At 39.8% G+C, this 12,046-nt stretch overlaps 1 protein-coding gene across 1 annotated transcript in view; it reads left to right on the forward strand.

The window, feature by feature from the left end:
* LOC117317249 (band 3 anion transport protein-like) overlaps window positions 1–12,046 on the forward strand; it is a 71,129-nt gene that overhangs the window by 5,076 nt on the left and 54,007 nt on the right. The window contains 2 exon segments of the mRNA XM_033871979.1: window positions 984–1,322; window positions 9,039–9,158. The gene's annotated coding sequence lies outside the window, so the exon portion shown is untranslated.

Here is a 12,046-nt window from a genome sequence, read left to right on the forward strand (position 1 = left end):
ATCATACATATATCATACTGTAGTCACACGTGTAAATCATACATATATCATATTGTAGTCACACGTGTATATCATACATATATCATACTGTAGTCACATGTGTAAATCATACATATATCATACTGTAGTCACACGTGTAAATCATACACATATCATACTGTAGTCACACGTCTGTAAATCATACATATATCATACTGTAGTCACACGTGTAAATCATACATATATCATACTGTAGTCACACATGTAAATCATACATATATCATACTGTAGTCACACGTGTAAATCATACTGTAGTCACACATGTAAATCATACATATATCATACTGTAGTCACACGTGTAAATCATACATATATCATACTGTAGTCACACGTGTAAATCATACATATATCATACTGTAGTCACACGTCTGTAAATCATACATATATCATACTGTAGTCACACGTGTAAAACATACATATATCATACTGTAGTCACACGTCTGTAAATCATACATATATCATACTGTAGTCACACGTGTAAATCATACATATATCATACTGTAGTCACACGTCTGTAAATCATACATATATCATACTGTAGTCACACGTCTGTAAATCTTACATATATCATACTGTAGTCACACGTGTAAATCATACATATATCACACTGTTAGAGCATAATAATCCCATACGATGTGTATTGAAGTTCCTATACTAATATCACATGTGTAAGATCATAGCATGAATTCATTGGAGATAATTTTGAAGTTTAATATACAAACAAAAAGAATTCATTTTGACGACAAAAACAAAATACTAAATCATGTGCAATAAAGTTTTAAGAATTATTGTGGTTTTATATTGATCGAAGGTGTGGGTATAGTGATGAACAGGATTCTATTGTTGGTTTTCAGTAGTAGAGGATTATATTTACTAGGTTAGAAAGAAAATCAAGCTGACTCACTCAACATGACTGATGTGTTTCTTGTGTTTATATTTTCCAGGTGTTCAATTGACCACGGAAAAATTGATCCAGCGCAGAAAACCACAGGATTAGGGATATAACTACGAGAGGTTAGAGGTTAAAGGTCATCTGCTGTTGAACGGGGCATGTGTTAGCGAAGATCAAACAACTTTAAAATAGACTTTCATCAGAGTGCACCTGACAGCTCTCTATATTAGTGTGGATGATTTGAAGAAAACCAGGCAACATTACAATAAAACTTTATAAGATTACAAAAACATCCCTCTCATATATATATATAGAATTTGATCCCCGACAAATAAATCACCAGGCATTGGAGAAAAAACAGTGGAAAAAGTATACGAAAACAAATTGCGTGGTAAGTATAGAATATATATATCAATTTATCCATATCAGATTATATAAGTTCACGAAAATAATGATTGAATATATTTTCTTTATACATTCCATCCAAAAATTTCTTATTAACCATTTTACAACTCAATTTGAAAATATATATCATTTCTGAGCTTATTTGCAATTGGTACAGTGTTCTTAAGCTGACGTCTTTCAGCCAATTGGTTTGTCAACTGATTTCCATATTAAGATACCTAACTCATATCAATACAGGAATATGATATACATGTATCCTGGAGTGAGTTACTACAGACCTTCCCTCATATAATAATAATATAAGGTTATTAATATATAAGCATGTATCCTCCAGTGATATATAAGCATGTATCCTCCAGTGATTTACTATTTACCACCCTTATATAAAATTATTGATATGTCACCATCCATTCTCCAATGAGTTTTACATCTATGCGTGTATATACCCTCACTTATACAAGATTATTGATAATTTCAAGCATGCATCTTCGAGTGAATAATTGTATTATGTACTTAACACATTATCAAGAATACAGTAATTTTTGTACACTTACATAATCATTTAACTCCTGAAATGTTTTCACCTATAAACAATCCTGGTTAGTAATAATTTATAAGGTGTAACCTTAATGTGTTGATTGATTACTGTTTAAATAAATTGCAATGACCGATTATCAATGTAAACAAAATGTTTTGTACCTTATTGAGCAATTAACACAAAAAACTGGGGTGTACTCTGAACAAACCGCGAAGCGGTTTATGAAAAGAGTACACCCCAGTTTTTTGTGTTCAAAACGTACAAAAAATATTACAGTTAATCCTTATAATTTAATTAACAACGATAAGAAACATTTTCATTAAGTTTAACATGTTTATTTTGCTCCAGATATTTAAAAACGCATCGATAAATACAAAATCCCGTGAACAACGATTACTCCGCTGACGTCACAGTTTATTTTTTTATGTTATGAGATGATAACATAATTTTTTAAGCCAATGAAAATGCTTGTTACAAGCAAAATTTGATTATATACTTTATCACCACTCTGTGAAGGTTAATAGGGAGCAGTGATTTTCTTACCCGAGTTATACAGGGGCCTGTACCTTTTCCATTGGGAAAATATAGCCATATCTTTTTAATTTCGGCAAAAATGTACTTTCTTCCAAGTTCAAAAATAATCATCAAGTCAATGGTTTAATATAATTTTGAATAAGCATAATATAGCTATGATCACTCAATTATAGCATTGGCTTGTGAACACATTATGTGAGATGTTATATGATCAACATTTCTTCATATTTATCAACAAACAAGGGAAAATATGAACAAAAAATTGGGAAAATACAGCAAATTTTCTTTAGGGGAAGGGGCCTGTAATCGGCCCCAAATCCATGCCAAAAAAATCACTGAGGAGGATTACATGATATATACTATTGTACATGTTTGAATAACAGCATGACCATTCATAGGTCAAGGACTCAAGGTCACTGTTACTGAAAATATATCATGTGTCCATAAATAGCTACTTGATTTCTCAGTCCACTTCACATGAATACATAATGTAATAACTGTCTGCTAGTCAACATCCAGTGTGACATGATATATCCAAGTTGATAAAACTGAAATTGTCTTTTACCGCAGTGAGTCAGGGAGTTATAACCACTGAGTGAGTTAGGGAGTTACAGCCACGGAGTCAGTAAGGGGTTGTATAGTCAGTTAAGGGAGTATTTCCAGTTTAAATACAAAACTAAATCCTGAACGCAATCCTGCTTTTGTAGCCTGTAATATTACATTAAAGTCTATTTAAAATCGAGTTTGTAAAGGGCAATGTGGTATGTCTGCAAGAATTTTAATTGAAGGTCGTCATGCTGTAATATTTGCAGGTTCAGGGCTAGTAGGTTTTATAATCCCATCTTGTAAATCTATTTTTATTCTGTATTAAATCTTGCTCCATTTAAAGTATAGATAAAAAAAAATGAAAAAATATGAAGCCAGTGATTACTGACCGGTATAGAACCTAGATATGTGGACTTATTAATCATTGAATTATTAAAAATGACCAAGTGGAATCATAAATAGTTGGGAGGGTTATTTATGGCTGTATGAAGACAATTTTTATGGCCGGTAATAAATGACCAGGGATGCTGCAGCTGCTGACTAATAGAACTAAATATGATACCAGACTATTGATTTATACTGTGGTTTAGGTAGCCCAGGCCGTATAGATATATTGTCTCCGGTACAAAGTTGGGGGAACATTGCTGAAATATATTACCTGTCTTTAAATACCTTGCTGGTTAGAAAACTCTGAGGTATAAGTTGTACCCCGAGGTCTCTCATCAGTGTCACATGAAAGCTGTCTCAGGTAAGTTCTAACGTCTCTATAATGTCTGCCAACCATTTCCACTGTCTCAGGTAAGTTCTAACCTCTATATAATGTCTACCAACCATTTCCACTGTCTCAGGTAAGTTCTAACCTCTCTATAATGTCTGCCAACCATTTCCACTGTCTCCGGTAAGTTCTAACCTCTCTGTAATGTCTGCCAACCATTTCCACTGTCTCAGGTAAGTTCCAACCTCTCTTTAATGTCTGCCAACCATTTCCACTGTCTCAGGTAAGTTCTAACCTCTCTATAATGTCTGCCAACCATTTCCACTGTCTCAGGTAAGTTCTAACCTCTCTATAATGTCTGCCAACCATTTCCACTGTCTCCGGTAAGTTCTAACCTCTCTGTAATGTCTGCCAACCATTTCCACTGTCTCAGGTAAGTTCCAACCTCTCTTTAATGTCTGCCAACCATTTCCACTGTCTCAGGTAAGTTCTAACCTCTCTATAATGTCTGCCAACCATTTCCACTGTCTCAGGTAAGTTCCAACCTCTCTATAATGTCTACCAACCATTTCCACTGTCTCAGGTAAGTTCTAACCTCTCTATAATGTCTGCCAACCATTTCCACTGTCTCAGGTAAGTTCTAACCTCTCTATAATGTCTGCCAACCATTTCCACTGTCTCAGGTAAGTTCTAACCTCTCTATAATGTCTACCAACCATTTCCACTGTCTCAGGTAAGTTCCAACCTCTCTATAATGTCTTCCAACCATTTCCACTGTCTCAGGTAAGTTCCAACCTCTCTATAATGTCTACCAACCATTTCCACTGTCTCAGGTAAGTTCCAACCTCTCTATAATGTCTACCAACCATTTCCACTGTCTCAGGTAAGTTCTAACGTCTCTATAATGTCTACCAACCATTTCCACTGTCTCAGGTAAGTTCTAACCTCTCTATAATGTCTACCAACCATGTCCACTGTCCCGTTTCATCAACATACATTCCTTAACTTATGGCAATTCCGTGATTTAAAACTTCCCATAGGAAAGCATTATTGGGTTGAAGGTTCCTTAGATTTTGTAAAGCTTGATTCCTACGGAATATTTTGAAGTCATTATATAAAGAGTCTTTTAATGTTGATTAGGAACATTTGATGAAGCTTGGGACAGGTAAAGTCACATTCTTAGTATGTCTGACTATCATCAAATTGAGGTTTACATCATTAGTGTTTGTTTGTTTGTTTTTATGGGTTTATCTCCTTGTGAACATGCATAACAGCCGTTGGTCATTTTTAGTCGGGGTCTCCTTGTAGTAGTTGGTGACAACCTCACTGAACATACGGGAGGCCTGTCACATACCATAGAGCTATTAGGGTCAATTGTCTTCTCTCGAACATAACCATGACAGAAAAGATTTGCCCATTTCTCTTAGCTTTCAGAGAAACACAAACTGACACGGGTAGAGAGTGTCAAACTACACACCTCAGATCTTCACTGGAGGTTATGTGGCTGGTGCTCTAACCAACTGATCTATTGCCATCCCTTCTGTTAGTGAGAAGGATAAAATGCTTGAGATTCTTTGTAATTTAACCATGTTTTTTAAATCAATTAATCTTCAAAGCTACCTTTACTGAGGCTTATATTAGGTCCCTGATGCCATTCAATTCCATCACAACATGTACAAATATATTATATGAAGGGTCAGGATATGCTTCTGTGACTAAATGTTATTTAGTATCATTAGGGGGGGGGGGGGGGGGGGGGCTATTATTCTCAGAGAAACATGGTGACTTTTGAGGCTATTTAGATGGTCAACATATCCAACACACCACCAACCCTAAGTGTCCCCACACCACCAACCCTAGATGTCCCCACACACCACCAACCCTAAGTGTCCCCACACACCACCAACCCTAAGTGTCCCCACACACCACAAACCCTAAGTGTCCCCACACCACCAACCCTAGATGTCACCACACACCACCAACCCTAAGTGTCCCCACACCGCCAACCCTAAGTGTCCCCACACACCACCAACCCTAAGTGTCCCCACACACCACAAACCCTAAATGTCCACACACCACCAACCCTAAGTGTCCCCACACCAACAACCCTAAGTGTCCCCACACCACCAACCCTAAGTGTCCCCACACCACCAACCCTAAGTGTCCCCACACCACCAACCCTAAGTGTCCCCCCCAACCACCAACCCTAAGTGTCCACACACACCACCAACCCTAAGTGTCCCCACACCACCAACCCTAAGTGTCCACACACCACCAACCCTAAGTGTCCCCACACACCACCAACCCTAAGTGTCTACACACCACCAACCCTAAGTGTCCACACACCACCAACCCTAAGTGTCCACACACCACCAACCCTAAGTGTCCCCACACCACCAACCCTAAGTGTCCCCACACACCACCAACCCTAAGTGTCCCCACACCACCAACCCTAAGTGTCCCCACACACCACCAACCCTAAGTGTCCACACACCACCAACCCTAAGTGTCCCCACACACCACCAACCCTAAGTGTCCCCACACACCACCAACCCTAAGTGTCCCCACACACCACCAACCCTAAGTGTCCCCACACACCACCAACCCTAAGTGTCCCCACACACCACCAACCCTAAGTGTCCCCACACACCACCAACCCTAAGTGTCTACACACCACCAACCCTAAGTGTCCCACACACCACCAACCCTAAGTGTCCCACACACCACCAACCCTAAGTGTCTACACACCACCAACCCTAAGTGTCCACACACACCACCAACCCTAAGTGTCCACACACCACCAACCCTAAGTGTCCCCACACACCACCAACCCTAAGTGTCCCCACACACCACCAACCCTAAGTGTCCACACACCACCAACCCTAAGTGTCCCACACACCACCAACCCTAAGTGTCCACACACCACCAACCCTAAGTGTCCCCACACACCACCAACCCTAAGTGTCTACACACCACCAACCCTAAGTGTCCACACACTACCAACCCTAAGTGTCCACACACCACCAACCCTAAGTGTCCCCACACACCACCAACCCTAAGTGTCCATACAGCACCACCAACCCTAAGTGTCCATACAGCACCACCAACCCTAAGTGTCCACACACCACCAACCCTAAGTGTCCCCACACCACCAACCCTAAGTGTCCATACAGCACCACCAACCCTAAGTGTCCACACACCACCAACCCTAAGTGTCCCAACACCACCAACCCTAAGTGTCCCCACACACCACCAACCCTAAGTGTCCACACACCACCAACCCTAAGTGTCCCCACACACCACCAACCCTAAGTGTCCCCACACACCACCAACCCTAAGTGTCTACACACCACCAACCCTAAGTGTCCCCGCACCACCAACCCTAAGTGTCCCCACACCACCAACCCTAAGTGTCTACACACCACCAACCCTAAGTGTCCACACACACCACCAACCCTAAGTGTCCACACACTACCAACCCTAAATGTCCCCACACACCACCAATCCTAAGTGTCCACACACTACCAACCCTAAGTGTCCACACACCACCAACCCTAAGTGTCCACACACCACCAACCCTAAGTGTCCACACACCACCAACCCTAAGTGTCCCCACACACCACCAACCCTAAGTGTCTACACACCACCAACCCTAAGTGTCTACACACCACCAACCCTAAGTTTCCACACACACCAACAACTCTCTATAAATATCTATAAAGCTGACTTTTGTAGATTTTCTACTACTCATCAATTCACATCTGTGCAGAGTCTGTTTTTACTCTGCATTATAAACATCCACTTGAAACATAAACCATGTCATATGTATAGTATTGTAGTAGGATTTAAATATTGTCACAGCTCAGATCAGCTGACACTATGGACATAGGAAAGCATTGTTAGGTTACAAAAATATAAACAATTGAATTCACCTTATGTTTTCAGAATCCTATGTTTTTTCAATGTTCAGACATTTAATTTATCACTGTTTACTCTGATAAATATTCATAAGACTCCAGGGTTTTAACCTATATGTTTTTGAATGACATATCTTTAAGACATAATTTGTAAGTCAATGTGTCCTAAGGGACATGTTGCCATACATACATGTATATATAGTTCACCGAATTACGCTCAGTACACGATACTACTACACATGTAAAGGTACATCTTTGGTTTGGTTCAATACACCTGGTCACTGATTTAAAGATAGCTACCTTATTGTGATCCTGCATTCATTGTTTGTTTGTTTGTTTGTTTGTTTGTTGGGTTTATTGCCCCGTGAACAGCCAGGGTCATTTTTAGGTGGGGTCTCCCCGCGTCACAACTAGGGTCATTTTGAGGTGGGGTCTCCCCGCGTCACAACTAGGGTCATTTTGAGGCGGGGTCTCCCCGCGTCACAACTAGGGTCAATTTGAGATGGGGTCTCCCCGTGTCACAACTAGGGTCAATTTGAGATGGGGTCTCCCCGTGTCACAACTAGGGTCAATTTGAGATGGGGTCTCCCCGTGTCACAACTAGGGTCATTTTGAGGTGGGGTCTCCCCGCGTCACAACTAGGGTCAATTTGAGGCGGGGTCTCCCCGCGTCACAACTAGGGTCATTTTGAGGCGGGGTCTCCCCGCGTCACAACTAGGGTCAATTTGAGATGGGGTCTCCCCGTGTCACAACTAGGGTCAATTTGAGATGGGGTCTCCCCGTGTCACAACTAGGGTCAATTTGAGATGGGGTCTCCCCGTGTCACAGCCAGAGTGTATGGCCACTTTTTTAAATGAAAATCTGCTGGGGCAGTAGGATAGATACATGTATATGCTGAAATAATATTAAAAATAAATCATGCAATTGATTTTCATTTGTTGATCATAAAGGTATCAATTAATTTGAATATATGGTATTGTCCAGTTGAAGTGATTGATTTTAAAAAGAGCAAAAGATGTTTTTATAGCATCATTGAATATTAGCATTAATGGCAACTATATCAGATGTTCTTGTGACCTTGACCTATATAGTGTAAAAAAAAAGGCTGATAATATTGACTTGATTATATAATTTTCTTGAGGACCTTGGCTGATTTAATGTCCCATGAACAGGCATCATTTTGTGAAAGGGTCTTCTTGTATGTTGTAGTAGCTGGTGGCTATATCGTGATCAATTGGGGAAACTTTCTTATCCAAAGACAAAAGTACATTATATAAAACCACATAACCACATGATGGTCTGTGATCACGATCAGCTTTGTACCAAACACAAACTGCATCAATCAAGGATCAAACATCTCTACTTGAGGTTAATAGGTCCATTGCTCTAATGACTGAGCTAACAATGCCTCTTTATTGTAATGTGACCTTGACCTCTTGACCTCTGTTCCAGACCGTGGTTGGATTTCTTGTGGATCTGGCACCCTGGGAGAGGTGAAAACGGCCGGCTTCAGGCTGACAGTGTGGGACTCTGCCAAAACTAGGGTGTGTTTCAAGGTGAAGAAAAAAATTGGTGAGTATTAAACACAATTCAAGCTGAATATATCGAAAATTAGAGTAGGCTGCTCCCCAGTAAGGAAATGGAAATGTCCCCTCCGTCCCTCTTTCCAAAAAAATGAAAAATGAATTAAAGATAATGAAATAAATTTGCACTCTATGGAATGGCTAGTTATATATCTTAGGTGGTATTTTAAGCTGATTATAAACAGCAAAAAAAAAAATAGATATCATTAACTTTTAAGAATAGTTGTGTCAGCTAGTTATTTTCAATTAAGGTCGCCAATTTGGAACCCACAAATAAAACTGTGCTTCAGAATTGAGGAGATAAACTCATCAATTATGATTGAGATGAGTTTGACCTAAATATTACGAGGTGTTGTTTGTTTACTGGAGATAAAGTGCTGAGTACCTTTCTCTGTGATTTAACCTCACAAGGTCACCAAGGTCACCGAGATTATAGTGGGGATCTGTTGACAGGATGATAAGATAGCTATATATAGGGTTATGTAATATCTCAGTTAGGCTGTATTACACACAGTAAACAATCCACAGGCCCTTCAATACGGAAGCCTTGAGGGAGCCCTTCTTTAATATGGGGCGATATTATAATACCCTGTATGTAGTATATCACAAATGTAAATCGTGGCTTTTCTTCAGTGCCAGCTGACTGGCATTGCCTGATTCTTTAGCCTTTTCCCTTCAATAGATTAAATTCTGATTTAAAATGAATTTGAATTTGGAAATGGTGAGTTTATAAGATTTGTCTATAGATATATAAATCTAATATATATTCCTGAGCTAGATAAAGGCTCCTACACACCTCTCTCTAAAATGCTAATGAAGCTATTAATCAAAACTGTAAACAAATTAATGTCACCTCCATTAATTGCTATACTTTTAATTGGAATTTCTATGTTCTTCAACTGGTATACTCTCCCTACATATCCCAACATCACTGTTGTCATCAGAATAAAGCTACACTGTTGTGTGGCCTCACCATCAGTGGACACTGTTGTGTGGCCTCACCATCAGTGGACACTGTTGTGTGACCCCACCATCAGTGGACACTGTTGTGTGACCCCACCATCAGTGGACACTGTTGTGTGACCCCACCATCAGTGGACACTGTTGTGTGACCCCACCATCAGTGGACACTGTTGTGTGACCCCACCATCAGTGGACACTGTTGTGTGACCCCACCATCAGTGGACACTGTTGTGTGACCTCACCATCAGTGGACACTGTTGTGTGACCCCACCATCAGTGGACACTGTTGTGTGGCCTCACCATCAGTGGACACTGTTGTGTGACCCCACCATCAGTGGACACTGTTGTGTGACCCCACCATCAGTGGACACTGTTGTGTGACCCCACCATCAGTGGACACTGTTGTGTGACCCCACCATCAGTGGACACTGTTGTGTGACCCCACCATCAGTGGACACTGTTGTGTGACCCCACCATCAGTGGACACTGTTGTCATATTTCTGTTGTGTGGCATCCAGATCTCTCTTTGTTTGGCATCCAGAATTTCAGTAATGTCAGGGAAAGGTAGCCCTGTGTTCGCCCCCCTGTACTTTTCTTTAGTATTATGTTATCATTTATTGTCAAATCTGTGTGTCTGGGTAGAGATATCCTCGAACCCCTGATCATGTACAGGTACCCTGTAAATGTGACAGTTTAGGAAGGTGACCAGTATATAAAGGAGTTTGTAATCAAATTCTATCTTTGAAGATTGCATCATTTCCAGGTGAAAAGTATTTTGTTGTGAAGCTTGTACAGGTGATGTGTTTGTAGCCTTCCTCAGCCGGTTACTGGGTGCACCTTAACGGGTTATCACCTGGACCTGTACAGGTAGGAATCTAATCAGAAACTCATCTTTAAGGACGTTTGACTCACGTATATTGATACAAATTCAAAGATAAATGTTTTTACTTTTTAAGATTTGAATATTTATGTAACTTGACTTGACAATGAGAATGATTTCATTTCACTTCCTAAGAAATGATATCATAATGCTTGTGAAAACTTAAAGTTGATACAGTAATATATAGTATATATTTGGTCATTGCCAACATAAGATAATCAGTTTGATAAAATGTCCATTGGGGCATCCCTCCGGGTCAACATATATAGATAGTATTTGACCATCTTGTTGACTAACCGGTGGGGCCCTCTTAAGGAGTCAGATTGATGGGGCCCAGTAGGGTAAATTTAGGAAATGTATAAAATGACCTTTCTAGTACAGTGTGGGGACGGTGCAAATTTGTTACAATAATTTGGTATTAGCTTTATGTTGGCAGGCTCTAGGCAGGCAACATTTATTTTAAAAAGATCCAATAGGTGCAGATTGAGAGACAAAACTAACTCTTTTAATTGAAGTTACCCTCGTTACAGATTTTGACCTAATATGGTATCAAAGAGTGCCCAGATCAGGGGTACTCAGTGCTGTAAAGATATATACATTTTATAACTATTGATGAAAGAATTTGACTTCAAAATACTCCCACATGATCTCAGCAAAGAACCTATCCCTAAATTTCAGCTTGTCATTGTAACACTGTACTTAATGTACCGTTAATTAGTTGGTATTGTCACTGTATGTATAATTTGACCAGTAAGTCAGAATATAAGGTCAGAAGGTTTCATTATTATTCAGAAACCAATATAAAATGTCACCCAGCATATATCATTGGGTAATTTTAAATCAACCATGATTTTTCTCGTTGATAACACAATTCCATTTTAATACGTCTGGTTACTGTCATATTTGATCCCATATTATTGGTTCTGTCCGAATTTAAAACTACTTGAGTTGCTTGACCTCTGTGATTGAAAGCATTCATCGGTGTAAAAGACAGCTCTCGGGTCCTAATGCTACTTTGATGGGTTTGACTATTC

The sequence above is a fragment of the Pecten maximus genome, chromosome 19 (genome assembly GCF_902652985.1).
Source record: "Pecten maximus chromosome 19, xPecMax1.1, whole genome shotgun sequence".
Classification (NCBI taxonomy): Eukaryota; Metazoa; Mollusca; class Bivalvia; order Pectinida; family Pectinidae; genus Pecten; species Pecten maximus.